Source organism: Lathyrus oleraceus, chromosome 6, assembly GCF_024323335.1.
Source record: "Lathyrus oleraceus cultivar Zhongwan6 chromosome 6, CAAS_Psat_ZW6_1.0, whole genome shotgun sequence".
Taxonomy (NCBI): domain Eukaryota; kingdom Viridiplantae; phylum Streptophyta; class Magnoliopsida; order Fabales; family Fabaceae; genus Lathyrus; species Lathyrus oleraceus.
The window spans coordinates 49802777-49827197 of record NC_066584.1 but is presented as its reverse complement, the minus strand read 5'-3'; the positions used below and the strand labels follow the sequence as shown (position 1 = coordinate 49827197).

General features: G+C 39.4%; 1 long non-coding RNA gene across 1 annotated transcript; it reads right to left on the bottom strand.

The window, feature by feature from the left end:
* Positions 1-4842: 4842 nt before the first annotated feature.
* Positions 4843-24106, bottom strand: LOC127092919 (uncharacterized). Its single transcript, XR_007792328.1, has 3 exons — positions 24038-24106; positions 23149-23267; positions 4843-4965 (listed from the first exon to the last, which is right to left on the bottom strand). It is a non-coding gene; the product is annotated as an uncharacterized LOC127092919 (long non-coding RNA).
* Positions 24107-24421: the final 315 nt, after the last annotated feature.

The window sequence follows — 24421 nt, the reverse complement described above, 5'->3', positions numbered from 1 at the left end:
ATAATTCAATTCATTTAATTAAATTAATAAATGTATTATTAACTTAATTTAAATAATTCTCTTATTTTATTCGGGGTGTTACAACTCTCCCCCACTAAAAGAGTTTTCGTCCTCGAAAACATACCTCAAGCGAATAACTCCGGATAAGACTCCTTCATCTGACTCTCCAGTTCCCAAGTCACATTGCCACCTGCTGGTCCTCCCCAAGCTACCTTTACCAAGGCAATCTCTTTACCCCGCAATTGCTTCAACTCTCGATCCTCTATCCTCATAGGTGATGTTTCAACAGTCAGGTTATCTCTCACCTGTACATCATCTACTTGGACTACATGCGACGGATCATGAATGTACCTCCTCAACTGAGACACATGAAAAACCTCATGCAAATTCGCAAGCGACGGCGGTAAAGCGATACGATAGGCTACCTCCCCTATCCTCTCCAAAATCTGATAAGGACCAATAAATCGAGGTGTCAACTTCCTCGACTTCAAAGCTCGACCAACACCAGTTATCGGAGTAACACGAAGAAACACATGATCTCCCTCTTGGAACTCAAGTGACTTCCTCCTCTTATCATGATAACTCTTCTGACGACTCTGAGCAATTCTCATCTTCTCCTGAATCATCTTAATCTTTTCCGTAGTTTGTTGAACAATCTCCGGTCCAACAACAGCACTCTCACCGGACTCATACCAACATAACGGTGTCCGACATCTCCTACCATACAAAGCTTCAAACGGTGCCATACCAATGCTCGAATGAAAACTATTGTTGTAGGTAAACTCAATCAAAGGCAAATAACAATCCCAAGCGCCTCCCTTTTCCAAAACACAAGCCCTCAAAAGATCCTCTAGTGACTGAATCGTCCTCTCAGTCTGACCATCAGTCTGCGGATGATATGCAGAACTCAATCTCAGCTTAGTTCCCAAAGCCCTCTGCAAACCCTCCCAGAACTTCGATGTAAATCTAGGATCTCTGTCCGAAACAATACTAGACGGAATACCATGCAAACTTACAATCTTCTCAATATACAACTCGGCTAATCTCTCTAACGGATAATCCATTCTGATCGGAATGAAATGAGCCGACTTTGTCAATCTGTCAACAATCACCCAAATAGCTTCACACTTCTTACTTGTCCTCGGTAAACCAGAAACAAAATCCATACTGATACTATCCCACTTCCACTCTGGAATAGCCAACGGTTGCATTAGCCCAGACGGCTTCTGATGCTCAATCTTTGACTTCTGACAAGTCAAACAGGAATAAACAAAACTCGCAATTTCTTTCTCATTCCCGGCCACCAAAATAACTTTTTCAAATCATGATACATCTTCGTAGCTCCAGGATGAATACTCAGGCCACTACGATGTCCTTCTTCAAGAATACTCTTCTTAAGTTCGATAACATCCGGAATACACACCCGATTACCAAATTTCAAAACATCATTCTCATCAACTCTGAATTCACCACCTTGACCTTGATTCACTAAAGTCAACTTATCAACCAAAAGCATATCGGATTTCTGACCCTCTCTAATCTCATCCAAAATACCACTCGTTAACTTCAACATTCCCAATTTAACACTATTGTGAGTACTCTCACACACCAAACTCAAGTCTCTAAACTGCTCAATCAAATCCAATTCCTTAACCATTAACATAGACATATGCAATGATTTCCGACTCAATGCATCAGCCACCATGTTTGCTTTACCCGGATGGTAATTCAAACCAAAGTCATAATCCTTCAGAAACTCTAACCATCTCCTCTGTCTCATATTCAGCTCTTTCTGATCAAACAAATACTTTAAACTTTTATGGTCACTGAAAACCTCAAATCTCGACCCGTACAAGTAATGCCTCCACAACTTCAGAACAAAAACTACAGCTGCCAACTCTAAATCGTGCGTCGGATAGTTCCTCTCATGAACTCTCAGTTGTCTCGAAGCATAAGCTATAACCTGCTTATTCTGCATCAACACACCACCCAAACCCAACAATGAAGCATCACAGTAAACCTCAAATGGTTCCGACGGACTCGGTAATATCAGAATAGGAGCAGTAGTCAACCTTCTCTTTAACTCTTGGAAACCTTCTTCACATTTCGAGTCCCAAACAACGCTTGTCCCCTTTCTAGTCAACATCGTCAACGGTAACGCCAACTTAGAAAATCCCTCAATGAACTTCCTATAATAACCAGCCAAACCAAGAAACTTCGAATCTCAGCAACAGACTTCGGAGCTTCCCACTTAGATACCGCTTCTATCTTAGAAGGATCAACAGCAACACCACCTCTTGAAATCACATGACCAAGAAAACTAACCTCTTCTAACCAAAATTCACATTTAGAGAGTTTAGCAAATAACTTCTTTTCTCGTAGAACTTCTAAAACCACTCTCAAATGCTCAGCATGCTCTTCTTCAGATTTCGAATACACCAAAATGTCATCAATAAACACCACAACAAACTGGTCTAGGTACGGATGGAAAATCCTATTCATATACTCCATGAATACTCCAGGCGCATTAGTCACACCAAAAGGCATTACAGAATACTCATAATGTCCATACCTTGTTCTGAAAGCAGTCTTCTGAATATCCTCAGTTTTCACACGTATCTGATGATACCCAGATCTCAAATCTATCTTGCTGAACACACTCGCACCAACCAATTGATCCATCAAATCATCAATCCTCGGCAAAGGATACCGATTCTTGATCGTCACTTTATTCAGTTGCCTGTAGTCCACACACAACCTCATAGTACCTTCTTTCTTCTTAACCAATAACACTGGTGCACCCCACGGTGACACACTCGGACGAATAAACTTCTTATCCAACAGATCTTCCAGTTGACTCTTCAATTCAGCTAACTCAACAGCAGACATACGATACGGAGCCATCGATATCGGTCTAGTACCAGGTACCAAATCAATCGAGAACTCAACTTCACGCTCTGGCGGTAATTCATTCACTTCTTCTGGAAACACATCAGGAAAATCACACACCACAGCTAGATCGCCAATCACCAGTCTATCTTTAGCCTCCAAAGTCGCTAACAGCATAAACAACTCTGCCCCATCTACTACTCCCTCATTCACCTGCCTCGCTGATAGAAACAAACTTTTTCCTTCCTCAACCTCAGGAAATATCACAGTCTTATCAAAACAATTAATAGAAACTCGGTTAAACACCAACCAGTTCATACCCAAGATAACATCAATCTGCACTAACGGAAGACACACAAGGTCTATCCCAAAGTCTCTACCAAAAATACTCAAAGGACAACTCAAACAAACTGAAGTAGTAGTCACTGAACCCTTTGCAGGAGTATCAATCACCATACTACCATACATCTCAGATATCTCTAACTTAAGTTTCACAGCACAATCCAAAGATATAAAGGAATGAGTAGCACCGGTGTCAATGATAGCTACAAGAGGAAAGCCATTTATATAACACGTACCTCTGATCAAACGATCATCTGCAGAAGTCTCAGAACCCGATAAGGCAAAGACCTTGCCTCCTGACTGATTCTCCTTCTTTGGCTTAGGACACTGTGGACTGATATGACCCACCTCTCCACAGTTGAAACAAGTTACGGTCTTCAACCGGCACTCTGCAGCCAAATGACCACCTTTGCCACACTTGAAACACTTCATCTCAGCACTGGTACACTCATGGACACGATGTCCAGCCCGACCACATCTATAACACTTAGCAGGGGCACTAGAGTCTCCCCCACTAGGCCTCTTCATCCCACTTTGTCTCTGAAAACCTTTGCCAGCTGCATACGGTTTTCCACGATCATTCTGATCCTTGCCTTTCCTATCAACCCTTTGCTGATAGCTCTCTGCTCTGGCTTTGGAATCCTGTTCAAAAATCCTGCAACAGTCAACCAAGTCAGAAAACACTCTGATCCGCTGATATCCAATAGCCTGTTTGATCTCGGGACGCAACCCGTTCTCAAACTTCACACATTTCGAAAATTCCCAGCGGCCTCATTATAGGGAGTATAATACTTTGACAGCTCTGTGAACTTAGCAGCATACTCCGTAACAGACTTGTTACCCTGCTTCAACTCTAAGAACTCTATCTCTTTCTTTCCTCTGACATCTTCTGGAAAGTACTTCCTCAGGAATCTCTCTCTGAACACAGCCCAAGTGATTTCAGCATTCCCAGCAGTTTCCAACTCAGTGCGGGTAGCAACCCACCAATCATCTGCTTCTTCTGACAGCATATGCGTACCGAACCTGACCTTCTGGTTATCGGCACACTCAGTCACTCGGAAGATCCTCTCGATCTCCTTCAACCACTTCTGAGCACCATCTGGATCGTATGCTCCCTTGAACATTGGAGGATTGTTCTTCTGGAACTCACTCAGTTGACGAGCAGCTCCCATTCCCACAACATTCCGATTTCCTCCAAGTACTCCAGCTAGCATACCCAGAGCCTCAGCAATCGCAGCATCATCTCTACCTCTTCCAGCCATCTCTATTCTGAAAACCCAAACAACTAAAACAATGAGTACTGATAGGGTTACACAACACCTATACCGTACAGGGGAAACAGAATAATTACGACTCGACTCGACCGACTATGCTCTGATACCACTAATGTAACACCCTTCTAAAATACCCCAAATATTTAATTAAAATAGAACAACATATCAATCAGAGTAATATGCAATCAAGGGTGTCACACAATATTTCACACTATTCGCCATAAATATCTAGTCATGCTCATTATTTAACTCAAAACATAAAGTATTGCACAATACGCAGCGGATAGAGATCAAATCGATCATTCAAACATGTAACATACTACATGTAAACTGGTTCAACAATCATCAACAACAATATTAAAATGTTCCCTCCCGATGTTACATCTATCAGAGCATGACCCACTAGGGAGACTACACTAGACTCCAAGCATTAGCTTCTACTCAACTCATTGCTCGTTACCTGAAAAATAGTTGTAAGGGTGAGTTCCTCAATCAATATAATAAGCATTATAAATTATCATGTCATGTTAAGTAAATAACACATTTCATCACCCAAATCAGATTACACATTCAGCAACGGCAATATCAACTCAATCATACTCATACTCAATGTCAACACAACCACACGTATAATATTGGAATACATCCATTCATATTATACGCCATACATACATTATGCAATGAGACTCCACACATGCGGTACCGACTATTCTTGAACATATAGTTCAAGCTCACCGATCAAATCCAGATACGGCTACTAAGCTCACTAGTCCCACTCATTTGAGATCTAATGACTCACTCACTAATTCCTCACCATGGGAATTAGCTACAGCCCCAAAGGCTATGCTATGCACACTAATCATCTAGCATGCAAACATCAACAACAAATCCACAATGATTCACTCACTAATTCCTCACCATGGGAATTAGCTACAACCCCAAGGGCTATGCTAGGCACGCTAATCATCTAGCAATGCAACATCAACAACAATCCACAATGGACATATGCTCACACTCTAAGCCATACAACAGTCCATTCACAAATACATGCACAATATATACATTCACAGCATTATGCATACCATCAGACATCATCGACACATGCATCAAAACATCATATCATGTCAAATAATTAACACAGTATTAGCACACTCTACTAATACCTATACTGCTCAAAACAGCGGGAATAATCCCTACCATATCACACACTGATATAGGCAACCCCCAATTAGGCACACAACATTTAAATTAACAATTTTCCCATACTGCAACAGTGTTAACCGGTTAACGCCCTGGGTTAACCGGTTAACGCAGGCAAAACACGCTTACTGTCCAAAACTTATCAGTGTTAACCGGTTAACGCCCTGGGTTAACCGGTTAACGCAGGCAAAACAGCACTAATTCTCAATTCGTAACAGTGTTAACCGGTTAACACCCTGGGTTAACCGGTTAACGCAGACAAAACAGCAGTTCCTGCGCTAACACAAAGCAGAATGCAGAATTCTCCGCATTTTCCGCCGTTAGAGGACTTCCGGACCTCCGATTCCAATTCCGTAGAAAACTATACGTTCGGGAAAACACGACTCATACAATTACGGATTAAATTTCAGTTTCAACACAACTTATCCAACACAATTATTCAGCATTCAACAAATCCCAATTAGGGTCAATTCGACGGTTTATCACTACCCATTACATGCTAACCCATAATCCCCATTAAACGACGATAAACCCCCCTTACCTGAATAATCCGGCAGTCTCTAAGCTTCAAGCTTTTCCGTTCTTCAACCTTTGCTCTCTAGCTCTTCCTCTTTGCCCTTCTCCACTTTCCACTTTTCAGCCGCTTCTCTGTTTCACGTGAAAACTCTTTACCAAAAATGAAAACCCTTTTCTCTTATTCCAACTTATATATTTTCCACTAATTATTATTCCAAATAATAATAATAATAATAATCCAATAATTCAATTCATTTAATTAAATTAATAAATGTATTATTAACTTAATTTAAATAATTCTCTTATTTTATTCGGGGTGTTACACAAGTCACATTTGATCCCCTCTTTCAAAAAATGTCATCATCATGCACCAAAACCTTATGGATCAAAATGGCATTTTTTCACTTACATGAATTATTTTTAAGTAAAGTGAAATTGTGAACTTTTGATTTATTCATTTCCAAACACTTTTGCCATTCAAATATGATCTGAAATGTTGTTTATGACTTGTGGAAGGCCCAAATTCGTGACCTTTGCCATCACACCTCACCATGTGAACCAAAATGGCCAATTAGCAATTTGCTCATTAAAACTAATTGTGCTTAGCACTTCATTAAGAGAACCTAAAACAGCAAATATAAACTCATTTTTCTGATCATTTGCAACCCTAGCAGCCTCACACTCACTCAGAAAATCACTTGCTCTCAAAACACACAATTCCTTCATCTTGAAATTCTGCAAGAACCTTCAAAGAACACGATCCCTGCTCACTTGTTCTTCATTTTGCCATCCCTCTGGAAGCTATTTGGAGCCTTATTTCCCAACTGAAAGCACAGCACGCAACTGTTTTCTCCATGAACCCTCCAATGGCAGATTTCGATTTGGGCATTTTCAAGCATCACTGAGCTAAACTTCTTCAAGTATCCATCATTACAAGCTTGGTTGGACATCTGTTTGAGCTTATATCAACAAAACAACAACTGTTTCACAATTTTCTTCGAAATCAAGTAAGGTTTCGAATCTCTCATTTCTCTAAATCATGCCATGCTTTGTGTAGAGCTTGTTATGCTGGTCATTCTGAAACTTAAACCACTGAAAATGGTTAAGTATTTAGCAAGTTATGTTGAAATGAATTGTTGATGCTCAAGCTTGTTCTTGCTCGATGCTTTTTGTTTAGCATGATTTAGTGAATTTGGTTGTTAGATTATGCATGTATGTGGTTTACTGGTTCTAATGATATGATCAATTCCATTTCTGGGTGAAATTTGTTTTTCACGATTTTGGTTGCATGAAGATGAATATTGTAGCTTTCACAAACCCTAAACACTCTTGCTGCCCAGAAAATTGCTCGTGTTTGGCTCTTTCGATTGCATGGATGTCCTGTTTCATTAACATGTAGCCAGTACCAGTGTGCCACGTCCCAAAGCCATACGCACCGTTTCATTAAACTCCCTCCATTATTACAAAAATGCCATCCCCGGTTCTATTAATTCAATTAAAATCATTTCATTTCAATTTTTATTTCACTTTGATGCATCAATTTACAAAATTCATAACATCTTCATTTCAAATCCAAATTTCATGGGAATTTTTGCATTGTGTTCATCTTGATGTCTAGTATTTTATCATGATTTTTGCTGATTTTTTGGATGAGTAGATTTTAAATGGTATTAGGGTTTTGTTCATGTGCTCATATTTTGTACATTTTGCCAAAACCTTTGTGAAATGATGATGCTTTGTCCAATGGCCCTGAAATGTTTTGTGCACAAACTAGACACATCCATGGTGATTTTGGTATAGAGTTTGTGAATTTATCTTATCTGGTCTTTGAGTTATGAATTTTTGAATTAGGGTGTGACAATTTGTGTCACACCATTAATATGCAACTTCATGATTTTTGATACCATGCTTCTTGAACTCCAATTGCTCTGAATTTTTGCATGAACTTACTCTTGGATGTCTAGTTTATATGTGATTATTTGTGGATTTGTTTATGGCATTTTCCATTTGATTGAGATTTTTGTCCCCTGTTTGATCATATGTTGACTTTGTGTGACACTTGTGCCCATTTGTTTTGTGAAATGCTCATACTTTATTAGATGGACATGAAATTTTACATGAGATTACTAGACATCTTAAGCTTTGCCATGGTTTTAGTCCCATTCATTTATCATATATCATCCCTGATTTATGATTTTTCTAAGTTGATGTATGTTTGGTTGACTTCTTTGAGCATGTTCAAAATTGCCTTGCCTTTCTGATTTCCATTGACTATCTTCTACTTGTCCAAATGAGATGAAATTTGACATGCTTACCATGCTGTGGATTGTGATTGATCATGATTTATTTGGTGATTTTTGGAAATGTTTAAGATTGCTTTTGATTCAAGTCTTGCTGTTGACTTCTATGAGCTTCTAAATGCCATGTTTTGACCTAATTTGTTCATGAAATGATAATGAAGATTGATATGAATGTGAACCCAATTGGTTTTGTTTCTTGATTGTTTGAACATGATTTTGGATGTTTGCCCTTTGCTGTTTTAACTTTCTCATTCACTTTTGACCCTAGGCTTGCCCTAGTGGTCCTGTTACTCACATTTGAGTTCATGTTTTCAGGTTGACCAACAAATGGCCAATGAGACCAATTCTTTTTGATTGAACTTGCTTGTTTATCATGACTAACATGTTATTTTTTGTAGGTTGCTTGTCTCACATGCCTTGAGCCTTGTGCCTTGCACATTCACTTGCTTATGATTAACTGTTGATGTCTGTTTCCTTTTGCTTTGTTTTGAAGTTGTATACTAATGTCTGCTTGACTATTTCAGGTGCTTTTAGTTGCTCAGTTCCTTGTGAACCTTTGCTTTGCTTTGCTTGTATAAGCAATTTGCATTGAGGTATACTTCTAAATCTTCATGTAGTCTGGAAGACCTGGCCTGTTACTTGGCCAGGCAACTGTCTGAAGTCCTCCTTAAGAGGCAATGTTTGTGACTGTTTACATTTGTCCTTGTATAGAGTCAAAGACCTCCTAAGTGAAGAGGCAATTGGCAGAACCCAAGGGATATGCAACCTATCCCCTGCTATTCTGTGTGTCATCTGTTTTGCTCACACCACTGTGTTGATGCATTGCAGATACAAACCCAAGATCTTGTACAATTGTACAGTTGAGTCAGTTTTAAATGTGTAGAAGGGTTCCCACTTTCTGAACCCACACATTCTTGTCTTAAGCTCTCCCAGGCCAGGGATAAGAGTTGTGAAGTCCTATCTTCACTCACCTTTCATCTGCTTCACCTTAGCCCCTCAATGGCAAGGTTAAGAGCTAACATTACCCAGTTCCAGTGGTTTGTTTGTTGAGGTTGATATGACCCCTCGACTAAAACCTAACCTTGATTGAGCCCATTGTTTGCATATAGTGTGTGCTACTTGTGCTTGTGTGTTTGTTTGACTTGCTTCCTGTGCAAGTTAGGTTTAGTTTAGCTTGCTTCCTGTGCAAGTTAGGTTTAGTTTGGCTTGCTTCCTGTGCAAGTCCGGGTTAGGATAGGCTTGCTTCCTGTGCAAGTCCGGGTTAGGATAGGCTTGCTTCCTGTGCAAGTTAGCTAGAAACCTTAACTTAGGGATGATTTGCATGATAACATCTAGGCTCGAGTCGTAGTCTCCCTAGTTGTGTCTCCCTCTGTTATCTGGTTAGGCTAGTCTTTCTCCCCTCTGTGGGGGAACTACATCGCCCTGATCCTCGTTCCAGACGAGGTATGTAGGCAGGAGACCGTGCGAGGTCTCTCCGGGCACCTTTTTTTTCTTTTTGTGTGTGTTGTTTGACGATTGCTAGGCTCGAGTTCCCGACTCCTTAGCAATTTGTTGTCTGTTTGTTCTTGTTGTGTGCTTGGAAGCCGGTATAAGTCCATCGAGTGGCATTTGGGTTCCAGTGTGCGTGTGTTGGTTTGGATGCTGATGTAAGTCCAGTGATTGGCATTCGGGCTCCACGTTTGCCTTTGCCTGTGTTTTTGTGTGCGTGTCAGCCGAGCTACGAATGCTCTGATTCTCCTTCGTCCAAGGAGATACGTATGCATAGGACGCGATATCCTAGCGAGCATGTGTCGTTTCCCCAGTTCGAACTACTTTGACTCTGATGTCTATGCCTGATAGACTAAGTAGGCCCAGGATGCGATATCCTGCCGAGTCAGTTTCAGTCTTGTTTGTTTTCTTGTGTCTCTTTCAGCCAGTGTGTGTGTGTGGTGTTTGTTTTAGCAACCTTTTCTTTCTTAGAGCGTGGATCCCGTCGAGTACGACGGACGTGAGGGGTGCTAATACCTTCCCCTTGCGTAACCGACTCCCTTACCCTTTCTCTTTGGTCGCGAGACCATGTCTTTTCCAGGTTTACTCTGAGCGTTTCCTTTCCCTCTTTTGGGATAAATAACGCACGGTGGCGGCTCTGTTGTCCTGTTTTCCCGCCGGTTTTTCGCGTAATGCGACAATGATGACGAACCCCCTCAGCCATCCGAACCTTTTGATTCACCCACCCCACCTCCCAACTCTGTTGACGAGTCTGAGCATCACTTATCTATGAACGCGTTAAATGGTTCTCACGGTGCTGGTACCTTACAATTTCAGGGCCACGTGCAGGGCATTAGTATCAGTGTGTTATTGGACAGTGGCAACTCTGACAACTTTATTCAGCCCCGCATTGCTCATTGTCTCAAACTACCCATTCAATCCACTGAACAATTCAAAGTCATGGTGGGCAATGACAATTCTCTGACTACTTTGGGATTCATAGTTAAGCTTCCTGTCAATATTCAAGGACATATCATGCATATCCCAGTGTATCTCTTACCTATCACATGAGCGGATTTGGTTCTAGGCGCCCCTTGGTTAAAGACCCTCGGTCCTCACATAGCGGACTATAATGCTTTGTCTATCAAATTTTATGTCAAAGACACTTTTGTGACTCTATTTGGTGAGAAACACAAAGGTCCAATCCCTGCTCAGTTCCACCACATCAAGAGACTTCACAATACGAAGGCAATTGAAGCTTCATTTACTCTGCAGTTCCAAGAAATACATCCTGCCACCGGTTTTGATCCAACAGGGTTACACCCTGACTTGACTGCTATTCTGCATAGTTTCCATGATGTTTTTGCTGAGCCTCAAGGTCTACCACCTGCCCGATTTCATGATCATGCTATTCCATTGGTTCAAGGCAGCAATCCGGTCAAGGTAAGGCCCTATAGATACCCTCATAGTCAAAAGTCTCAAATTGAATCCATGGTTTTGGATATGTTGACCCAAGGCATCATCCAACCTAGCAATAGCCCTTTTTCCTCTCCTGTCCTCTTAGTTAAAAAGAAGGATGGATCTTGGAGATTTTGTACTGATTATAGGGCTTTAAACACTATTACTGTGAAAGATAGTTTTCCTATCCCTACAGTAGATGAGCTGTTAGATGAATTATATGGGGCACAATACTTTTCCAAGCTGGATTTAAGGTCAGGGTATCACCAAATTTTAGTCAAGCCTGAGGATAGATTCAAAACTGCTTTTAGGACTCATCAAGGCCTTTACGAGTGGCTTGTGATGCCTTTCGGCCTGTCCAATGCACCTGCCACATTTCAGAGCTTAATGAACCACGTCTTTCAAGCTCAGTTAAGAAAATCATTTTTGGTCTTCTTTGACGATATACTAATCTACAGCCCTTCATGGTCTGCACACTTGAGTCACTTGGAGGAAGTGCTGCAACTCATGAGATCCCATTCTCTCTTTGCTAAAATGTCAAAATGCTGCTTTGGCTTCACTGAGGTTGACTATTTGGGCCACACCATCTCTAACAAAGGTGTTCAAATGGACAAATCTAAGATTCAAGCAGTCCTTGATTGGCTCTCTCCCACAAATCTGAAACAATTGCATGGTTTTTTGGGTTTGTCCGGTTATTACAGAAGGTTTGTCCGCCATTATGCCACCATTGCTGCCCCATTGACTGAACTCTTAAAGAAAGATGCCTTCCAATGGACTTCTCAGGCCACAGATGCATTTCAAGCCTTGAAACATGCCATTACGGTTGCGCCTGTGTTAGCACTACCAGACTTCACCAAACCCTTCATTCTTGAAATAGATGCCTCGGGTACCGGTATTGGTGCAGTCCTCAGTCAAGACAAACACCCTATAGCTTATTTCTCCAAGAAGCTTAATCCTTTGATGCAGAAGAAATCAGCTTATGTTAGAGAACTTTATGCTGTTACTGAAGCAATGGCGAAGTTTCGTCATTATTTGTTGGGTAATCACTTCATCATTCGCACTGATCAGAAAAGTTTGAAAGCCTTAACTGATCAGACCATCCAGACTCCGGAGCAACAAAAGTGGCTGCACAAATTCTTGGGTTTCGATTTTTCCATTGAGTATAAACCCGGCAAGGATAACATTGCAGCTGATGCGTTATCTCGATCATTTTTTGCCTTATCCGGACCAATCAACCCCCTGCTACCATTAATTACAGTGGCTGTGAATGAAGATCCTCACTTTTCAACCATCAAACAACAATGTATGCAGGGCACCTGTACAGAGCCTTTCTTCCATGTGCAGCAAGGCATCTTATTTTGGAAAAATCGTGTCATAGTTCCCCCTAGACCACACTTGATTCAAGCTATCTTAGAGGAATTCCACTCGTCTATGTTGGGAGGACATGCCGGTATAGCACGCACCAAAGCTAGAATCACTTCTCAATTCACTTGGCCTTCTATGACTAAAGATATTCGACGATTTGTCTCACAATGTTTGGTGTGTCAACAAGCAAAGTCGTCTACTTCCGCTCCTGCCAGACTACTGCAGCCACTACCCATACCGGCTCAAGTGTGGGAGGATTTATCCATGGACTTTATCACTGGTCTTCCCCATTCGAATGGGTTTACTGTCATTATGGTTGTCGTGGACAGGTTATCCAAATACAGTCATTTCGCTCCTCTGAAAGCTGACTTTACTAGTGTCAAAGTCGCTGAATCCTTCCTACATAATGTGGTGAAATTACATGGATTTCCTCGTAGCTTGGTATCGGACAGAGATAAAGTATTTATAAGTGCATTTTGGCAGCAACTATTCAAATTGAGTGGCACAACCTTGGCTATGAGCACAGCTTACCATCCTCAGTCTGATGGTCAGACAGAGGCAGTTAAGAAATGTATGGAGTTGTATTTGCGGTGTTTCACAGGGCAGGAACCTCAGAAATGGTCCAAGTTGCTTGACTGGGCCGAATTTTGGTATAATTCTTCGTTTCAGTGCAGCATCGGCATGACACCATTCAAAGCGGTTTATGGCAGAGACCCTCCTAACTTAGTCAAGTATGATACTGCAGAATCAGCACCTATACCATTACAAACATTGCTTGTTGAAAGGGACCTCACCCTTCAACTCCTCAAAGCAAATTTACACCGTGTTCAGCAAGTCATGAAGAAGTATTCCGACGCCAAACGCAAGTTTGTGGAGTATCAATTGGGTGATATGGTATTGATCAAGTTACAACCATATAGGCAACACTCTGTCGCCTTACATCGTAATCAGAAGCTTGGTATGCGTTATTTTGGGCCTTTTCCTATCATTGAGAAAATAGGTATTGTTGCTTATAAGGTGTTGCTGCCACCCTCAGCCAAAATACATCATGTCTTCCATGTGGTTAACTTGAAACTGTGCAAAGGAGAGCATCACACTCAATATTTTCCACTTCCACTGCTGACTTCGGAGACTGGACCCTTGTTGGTTCCGGAGGAGATCATGGACACCAGAGTATTGCTGCAAAAAGGGCGCAAACTGTTCCAAGTCTTGGTTAAATGGGCAGGCTTACCTCACACTGAAGCAACATGGGAAAATCAAGAAGAGCAGCAAGGCAATTTTCCCAACTTTAACCTTGAGGACAAGGTTAATTTTAATGGAGGGGGTAATGTTATGATAGAAGGCCAGAGGAATATTCCTATCACTAATGCACATGTGGAAAAAGGACAATTGTCACATGATCCAAATTATCAGGAACCACGACGTGGCACAAGAGAGAGAATTCCTAACAAAAAATACAGCACAGACTGTTAAATAGAGGCAGGATTGGGAATGATAGGGTGTGGAATTTAGTGGATGAAAATCTAGTCTTTTCTCTCTCTGAATTTAGCAGCTTTCCATGGTTGTTAGATTTTCTTGTATCTTCCTTTCCATTTGCTTTCTAAAATTCCAGAAGATAAAAATTGTACTAGATACTTGTTTGAGAATATAGTACAATTTAGCCCAAATTATTTTGTTTATCTTTTACTGTTATTTGAAACATAACAACTGGGGCTTTCATTCTCTTCCACCATGGCTGAAAACACTCGCATGAAGAGTATGGAGAATACCATAGCAGAAATGCACAAAACCTTACAAAAATTTATGGAGGATTCAGATCGGCGTCACAATGAGTATATGCAACAACGCCATTTGGATCATGCTCGCTTGGAAAAGGTTGAGAATCAGTTGAGTTCTCTTCATACGACGCCATCCACTGGTGGAAAGAACTCCACGCCGACACCGGCGACACAACCATTTCAGGTGCGTAATATCAAGCTTGATTTTCCAAGATTCGATGGATCTGAGGTCTTAAACTGGATTTTTAAGGCGGAACAATTTTTTGATTATTATGCCACACCGGACAACCACCGCATTACCATTGTCGTCGTGCATATGGAGAAGGATGTTGTTCCCTGGTTTCAAATGATTTCTCAAAATCAGCCGTTTCAGTCATGGAATATGTTTACACGTGCCCTGGAGATGGAATTTGGGCCGTCACCGTATGAATCACCCAGACCGACACTGTTCAAATTGGCCCAAACCACTACTGTAGCAGATTATTACTCTGCTTTCACGGTTTTAGCTAACAGGGCCCAAGGTCTAAGCCCAGATGCCACACTAGACTGTTTCATAAATGGACTCAAAACGGAAATCAAACGAGACGTCATTGCTCAGATCCCCACTTCTCTATCACGTGCATTTGCCCTTGCCAAACTCTTTGAAGACAAATACTTCATACCACCACCTAAACCACCACCGGCGACCACCCATAAACCTTATCACTATCCAACCCAAAACCTTAACCCTCGAAATGGCCCCCAACCACCACTTCTGCCGTCACCCACACCAAAAGCCACCACCAACCCACCAAAATCCAACCCAGTTCGCAACATCACACGCACCGAAATGCAATTGCGCCGCGAAAAAGGTTTATGCTATTACTGTGACGACAAGTTCTCTATCACACATAAATGCCCCAATCGCCATTATTTGCTACTTTAGATTGATGATGATGACGAACCCCCTCAGCCATCCGAACCTTTTGATTCACCCACCCCACCTCCCAACTCTGTTGACGAGTCTGAGCATCACTTATCCATGAACGCGTTAAATGGTTCTCACGGTGCTGGTACCTTACAATTTCAGGGCCACGTGCAGGGCATTAGTATCAGTGTGTTATTGGACAGTGGCAACTCTGATAACTTTATTCAGCCCCGCATTGCTCATTGTCTCAAACTACCCATTCAATCCACTGAACAATTCAAAGTCATGGTGGGCAATGACAATTCTCTGACTACTTTGGGATTCATAGCTGAGCTTCCTGTCAATATTCAAGGACATATCATGCATATCCCAGTGTATCTCTTACCTATCACATGAGCGGATTTGGTTCTAGGCGCCCCTTGGTTAAAGACCCTCGGTCCTCACATAGCGGACTATAATGCTTTGTCTATCAAATTTTATGTCAAAGACACTTTTGTGACTCTATTTGGTGAGAAACACAAAGGTCCAATCCCTGCTCAGTTCCACCACATCAAGAGACTTCACAATACGAAGGCAATTGAAGCTTCATTTACTCTGCAGTTCCAAGAAATACATCCTGCCACCGGTTTTGATCCAACAGGGTTACACCCTGACTTGACTGCTATTCTGCATAGTTTCCATGATGTTTTTGCTGAGCCTCAAGGTCTACCGCCTGCCCGATTTCATGATCATGCTATTCCATTGGTTCAAGGCAGCAATCTGGTCAAGGTAAGGCCCTATAGATACCCTCATAGTCAAAAGTCTCAAATTGAATCCATGGTTTTGGATATGTTGACCCAAGGCATCATCCAACCTAGCAATAGCCCTTTTTCCTCTCCTGTCCTCTTAGTTAAAAGGAAGGATGGATCTTGGAGATTTTGTACTGATTATAGGGCTTTAAACACTATTACTGTGAAAGATAGTTTTCCTATCCCTACAGTAGATGAGCTGTTAGATGAATTATATGGGGCACAATACTTTTCCAAGCTGGATTTAAGGTCAGGGTATCACCAAATTTTAGTCAAGCCTGAGGATAGATTCAAAACTGCTTTTAGGACTCATCAAGGCCTTTACGAGTGGCTTGTGATGCCTTTCGGCCTATCCAATGCACCTGCCACCTTTCAGAGCTTAATGAACCACGTCTTTCAAGCTCAGTTAAGAAAATCATTTTTGGTCTTCTTTGACGATATACTAATCTACAGCCCTTCATGGTCTGCACACTTGAGTCACTTGGAGGAAGTGCTGCAACTCATGAGATCCCATTCCCTCTTTGCTAAAATGTCAAAATGCTGCTTTGGCTTCACTGAGGTTGACTATTTGGGCCACACCATCTCTAACAAAGGTGTTCAAATGGACAAATCTAAGATTCAAGCAGTCCTTGATTGGCTCTCTCCCACAAATCTGAAACAATTGCATGGTTTTTTGGGTCTGTCCGGTTATTACAGAAGGTTTGTCCGCCATTATGCCACCATTGCTGCCCCATTGACTGAACTCTTAAAGAAAGATGCCTTCCAATGGACTTCTCAGGCCACAGATGCATTTCAAGCCTTGAAACATGCCATTACGGTTGCGCCTGTGTTAGCACTACCAGACTTCACCAAACCCTTCATTCTTGAAATAGATGCCTCGGGTACCGGTATTGGTGCAGTCCTCAGTCAAGACAAACACCCTATAGCTTATTTCTCCAAGAAGCTTAATCCTTTGATGCAGAAGAAATCAGCTTATGTTAGAGAACTTTATGCTGTTACTGAAGCAATGGCGAAGTTTCGTCATTATTTGTTGGGTAATCACTTCATCATTCGCACTGATCAGAAAAGTTTGAAAGCCTTAACTGATCAGACCATCCAGACTCCTGAGCAACAAAAGTGGCTGCACAAATTCTTGGGTTTCGATTTTTCCATTGAGTATAAACCCGGCAAGGATAACATTGCAGCTGATGCGTTATCTCGATCATTTTTTGCCTTATCCGGACCAATCAACCCCCTGCTACCATTAATTACAGTGGCTGTGAATGAAGATCCTCACTTTTCAACCATCAAACAACAATGTATGCAGGGCACCTGTACAGAGCCTTTCTTCCATGTGCAGCAAGGCATCTTATTTTGGAAAAATCGTGTCATGGTTCCCCCTAGACCACACTTGATTCAAGCTATCTTAGAGGAATTCCACTCGTCTATGTTGGGAGGACATGCCGGTATAGCACGCACCAAAGCTAGAATCACTTCTCAATTCACTTGGCCTTCTATGACTAAAGATATTCGACGATTTGTCTCACAATGTTTGGTGTGTCAACAAGCAAAGTCGTCTACTTCCGCTCCTGCCAGACTACTGCAGCCACTACCCATACCGGCTCAAGTGTGGGAGGATTTATCCATGGACTTTATCACTGGTCTTCCCCATTCGAATGGGTTTACTGTCATTATGGTTGTCGTGGACAGGTTATCCAAATACAGTCATTTCGCTCCTCTGAAAGCTGACTTTACTAGTGTCAAAGTCGCTGAATCCTTCCTACATAATGTGGTGAAATTACATGGATTTCCTCGTAGCTTGGTATCGGACAGAGATAAAGTATTTATAAGTGCATTTTGGCAGCAACTATTCAAATTGAGTGGCACAACCTTGGCTATGAGCACAGCTTACCATCCTCAGTCCGATGGTCAGACAGAGGCAGTTAAGAAATGTATGGAGCTGTATTTGCGGTGTTTCACAGGGCAGGAACCTCATAAATGGTCCAAGTTGCTTGACTGGGCCGAATTTTGGTATAATTCTTCGTTTCAGTGCAGCATCGGCATGACACCATTCAAAGCGGTTTATGGCAGAGACCCTCCTAACTTAGTCAAGTATGATACTGCAGAATCAGCACCTATACCATTACAAACATTGCTTGTTGAAAGGGACCTCACCCTTCAACTCCTCAAAGCAAATTTACACCGTGTTCAGCAAGTCATGAAGAAGTATTCCGACGCCAAACGCAAGTTTGTGGAGTATCAATTGGGTGATATGGTATTGATCAAGTTACAACCATATAGGCAACACTCTGTCGCCTTACATCGTAATCAGAAGCTTGGTATGCGTTATTTTGGGCCTTTTCCTATCATTGAGAAAATAGGTATTGTTGCTTATAAGGTGTTGCTGCCACCCTCAACCAAAATACATCTTGTCTTCCATGTGGTTAACTTGAAACTGTGCAAAGGAGAGCATCACACTCAATATTTTCCACTTTCACTGCTGACTTCGGAGACTGGACCCTTGTTGGTTCCGGAGGAGATCATGGACACCAGAGTATTGCTGCAAAAAGGGCGCAAACTGTCCCAAGTCTTGGTTAAATGGGCAGGCTTACCTCACACTGAAGCAACATGGGAAAATCAAGAAGAGCTGCAAGGTAATTTTCCCAACTTTAACCTTGAGGACAAGGTTAATTTTAATGGAGGGGGTAATGTTATGATAGAAGGCCAGAGGAATATTCCTATCACTAATGCACATATGGAAAAAGGACAATTGTCACATGATCCAAATTATCAGGAACCACGACGTGGCACAAGAGAGAGAATTCCTAACAGAAAATACAGCACAGACTGTTAAATAGAGGCAGGATTGGGAATGATAGGGTGTGGAATTTAGTGGATGAAAATCTAGTCTTTTCTCTCTCTGAATTTAGCAGCTTTCCATGGTTGTTAGATTTTCTTGTATCTTCCTTTCCATTTGCTAATTCTAAAATTCCAGAAGATAAAAATTGTACTAGATACTTGTTTGAGAATATAGTACAATTTAGCCCAAATTATTTTGTTTATCTTTTACTGTTATTTGAAACATAACACTTTCTTATATATATATATATATAATATATATATATATATATTATATATAATATATATATATATATATATATATGTGTGTGTGTGTGTGTGTGTGTGTGTGTGTGTGTGTGTGTGTGTGTGTGTGTTGTGTGTGTGTGTGTGTGTGTGTTGTGTGTGTGTGTGTGTGTGCGCGTGTGCGTGTGTGTGCGTGCGTGCGTGCGTGCGTGCGTTGTGTGTGTGTGTGTTTTTCTCCATATAATAATATAAGAAATTCAGATTCAAGAAAGATCATCGGTCAAAAGTTCCAAAAACTATGTTCAGTTATTATTTGTTTCCCCTTCAACAACAACAAAAGTTATTGACAACATCTGGCCATTAGGATCTATACCTATGGTTTCCAATATTTGTCATCCACAAAGACCCTTTAAAAAACAATTATGAAGATCAAACATGAGTAGTAAAATATATTCCTAACGCCCCTTTATATATTACCATATTTTTATGCAACTTGAAAATTGGATATTTCTTTCTAATTGTTCCACTATTCTCGTCATTTTAACATCCACTTTCTAACTCCTCACTATCATTTTCACTCTCATTAACTTCCCACTTGTGTTTATGTTTTTTTGCTAGTACCCTCTTGAGCATTGTCATAATCAAGTAGATTATAAATTTCCTCTTTCATTAAATCATCATTGCCATCATAGTCATAAAATGCAATATCCATTGCATTATCATAATTAAAACTCTCATCTTCATTATCATCCTCACTTATAGAACCTACTATGTCACTCTCATTCATCACACATGCATTACTTTCATCATTGTCCAACATGTAATGCAACTCACTATATTACACCTCACTATCTTGAAAATCACCACCCTGCACCTCATCATCAGTGGCGGAGCCAGATAAAAAAATTTGGGATGACCGCTAACGTAAAATAAAGATTATAAATAAAATGTAAATAGTATTTTAAATAAAACATTAAAGTTAAAATAAGTACAAAGTTAATTACTAAAAATTTAAATTACATGACTTAAAACTACCTTAAAGTAATGCTTTACGTGTTCCGAGTGACTTGAAATCGTCAATAATTGACTCCGAACTAATGCTTGCACTAATCTCCCTTTCAATATATACTGTTATGCTATCTCTAAGAAACCCATCATCCATCTTGTTTCTCAACTTAGTCTTAATAATTTTCATTGTTGAAAAAGACCTCTCAGTTGTGGCCGTAGAAACGGGAAGAGTCATGATAAGACGGAGTAGTCTATCAATCAAGAAGTAAGTTTTAGTCTGTTCAGATGCAACCAAATATGAACATAGTTCTTGAATAGTTGATAAATTATTCAAGTTTGATGCTCGACGAGCAACAAATAGAAAATGTTGGAGTTGAAATTGCAAATTATTCTTCTCTTGATCACTAAAATCCATAGGATAATATTTTTCAACTAAAGAACAAATAGTATCAATGCTAAAAGCTTTATATCCATCCTTAGGAGATAAAGAAAAAGAAAGAGTTAACAAATTCATTGTCTGCTCACTGAATCTGCTATTCAACTCTTATAACTGTTTGTCAATGGTAGTGAAAAAGATTTCAACTTTAAAGTAATGTTGAATTGTGACTTGATTCTCTTCAAGACGGGAGCGTCCAAATCTTGTTGTTGAATGAACATCATTAAGATCAGAAATCTCAATACCATACTTTTCACAAAAAGATGTCACTTTAGTAAACAATATATCCCAACCATTTTCTCTCAAAACTTGAATAAGATGTTTTGTTGAACGAACGAAGTTCATAGCATTAACTACATCTTAATTTTTTTTTGTAAGGCTTGACAAAGCATATCTGTTATTCCCATGATTTCTTTCATCAAGTGCAAAATAAATATAAAATAAAATGCCTTCAAGTAATTGTAACAACTATCTGCATCCCCGCGTGTATCATAACTCCCTCTATCTTTTGCAATTTTTTTTAAAACTAAACAAGTTGCTTCATACATGTTTATCAAGCTAGAAACTGAATCGTAATGTGATCCCCAACGAGTATCTCCAGCTCGTTTCAATGTACCAACTTGATTTGCACCTTTACCAGTTACAATCTCATCAATCTCTAACAAATAAGCAATTTCTTCTAATTTGACAGCTTGTAAGTCATCATGACGCTTTGTAGAAGAACAAACAACGTTCACAACAAAGATCAGCTTCTCAAAAAATTTATGAACAGGTTTGACTTCTCTTGATGATGTAACTAATGCAAGTTGCAATCGATGAGCAAAACAATGAACATAGTATGCATAAGGACAATCCTTCATAAAGAGGGCTTGTAAACCATTTCATTCTCCTCTCATATTGTTAGCACCATCATACCCTTGGCCCCGAATGTTAGAAACATCAAGGTTATGTCGAGAAAGTATATCACATATTGCTTCCTTAAGAGTTAGTCTTTAACATGTGCCACATCAAAAAATCTCTTTTGTATTAAACCAACTTTATCAACAAATCTTAATACAAGAGCCATTTGTTCCTTTTTTGACTCATCACGAGCTTCATCAACAACGATACAAAATTTAGAATCACCAATTTCCTCACGAATACTCTTTTTCACCCTACTAGAAAGAATTTGCAAGAGCTTTTTTTGAATTTGATGTGAAGTATACTTGCAATTTTGTGGAGCATTTTCCAACACAACTTTTGCAACTTCATCATTGTAGGATGCTAAAAGTTTCAATAACTCAAGAAAGTTACCTTGATTTCTTGATTTGCTACTTTCGTCGTGACCCCTAAAAGCACAAACTTGTAGTGTTAACCAACGAACAGTGTCAATTAAAGTCTTGAGTCGTAACCGATTATTCATTCTTTGACTTGAACTTTTCACTTGAATAACATTTCTAATATGACCATCTTGATTCAACAAGTCTTGACAAGCTTTCATTGCATTGTTGTGTGGTGAGCAAGGATCCTTCCCTATGTGTTTAAGAAAGGAACAATGTTTTCCATTCCTAACTTTCTTCCAATTTCTAAAACCCATAGAAATAAAGACAAGTGATTCGGGACGTCCACTTAGTTTTTTGCTAAAAAGGTAACATGGTAAGCAATATGTGGCATCTTCAGATGGTGAATATTATAACCATGATGGAAATATGTTAAACCAAGTATGTTGAAACCTTTTCGGATGATCCTCGTTACCGGACAAAGGATAGTTTTCTAAATGAATTTGATATGGACCCCATTTTAGATAAGCTCTTTGTATTGCATCCACTTGATTTGATGGATATTGTCAAATCGGAGGACGCTTTCTAGGATCGCGTTCCAAAGAATTTTCAAAACCATGATGCTCTTCAATTGTTGGATTCTCAAGAACTATTTCAGATTCGGATGTCGGGATTATAATTTCTTCATCTCTCTCTCTCTCTTTCAATTTCATATGTTTTCCTTTTGAAAAAAGAATCAATTTTCCTATTATTCATCTTTACTCTTTCTATAATATCATATTCGATCCAAAAATCAATTTAGAGAACATAAAAATTAAAAGAGAAAAAAATTAATAAACTTAATTAATCAACTTTAATCCGTTTTCAAATACCGGTAATTTCACTATTAGAGATTAGCAGCAACAATGATTAAATAAACCTTATTACAGTGTATAACTATATTTGTAAATTACAGTGTTATGAATTGGCTTAATAAACCTCATATTGATTATTTTAACACATCAAGAAAGAAGAACCCTAAAAATCTCAAAAACACAAATCAAGCAATCACTTTAATTTGTTACTTTTTATAAAAGAAGAATGAATAAAGTTTTTTACCTGTTAGATACTGATCACTTTAATTTATTCCGATTCTGGTGCCGGTAGCAATGTAGCAAACCCATATGAGAAAGAAAGGAAATGTATGAACTTTTTACCTTATCTGTATTTTAACCTAACTTTGAATGAAAAAGAAAAAATAAAAATTAATTTTAATTCAAAATAAGAATGTTTTAGTAATTTAATATATATGAATTAAAAATAAATAAAAAGTTGAGGGGTGGCCGTGGCCTTTCCACATCCCCCTCAGTTCCGTCACTGCTCATCATCTTACCCCTCAGCATCCTGAGCATCACCGCCTTGCACCTCGTCATCTTGCCATTTACCATCATGAACCTCACAATCATGCACCTCACAATCCTCCCTAACTACTTCACAAAATTTAGAAAAAAAATATTCTTCCTCATCTTGCATCCCAAATGTTGATTCATTATATAATATAGTATTTATTTTCTTGTATCCTAGTTCCTTGACTATACCTATCAACTCAAAATAACTTCAATTAACAACATCAATTTTTAATTCAGAAATTGTTCCTTCATATATATTTAATTTATTTTTCAAAAATGACTCACCATGATGAATAAATAGATAAAGGTATTCTTTCATTTTTATCTATGTTCAGCAAATATAAAATTAGAAAGAGGGCAAAATTACTAAAACTTAAAAAGAGAGCTACAAAAATCTAAAATAGAAAACAGATGAACACAAAAAAAAATCTAGAACGTAAAGCATAAAACAGAAGAACAAAAAAATCCTAAACCCTAAAACAGAAAACAAATGTTCATAAACTTAAACTAAAAAGGAGCTAAAAATTACTAATTGTTATGAAATTTGTAGCTTCTAATGAATCTCTGTAATCTTATTCTCCATAAATTACTTTTCTCACCTTCAATTTCACATACGCATTTGTGTTCTTTATCGTCTTCATTATCTTCTCCATGAACCTTTTCGTGTCTTAGTTTTCTAAATAGAAAAATGCAAATGGTATAACACAATTTGAGCATTTTCCTTTAATTAGATGTATTTTTAATTTAATCTCCAATCAATGCCATGTAGACATTATGTGACCATTATATTTGATTTTGACTAATAGAATTAATGACAAACAAAATCCAATTTAAAGAAATAAATAAACAAATTGGTTAATTTAAAAATTAAGAGACCAAAATCACGTCGAATACTAAAAAAAATATTTTATTTTATTATATGATATTTTCAGTTTTTTTTTGTTAAGAAAGTTTTATAAACTATTTCACTAATATGAAGGTAA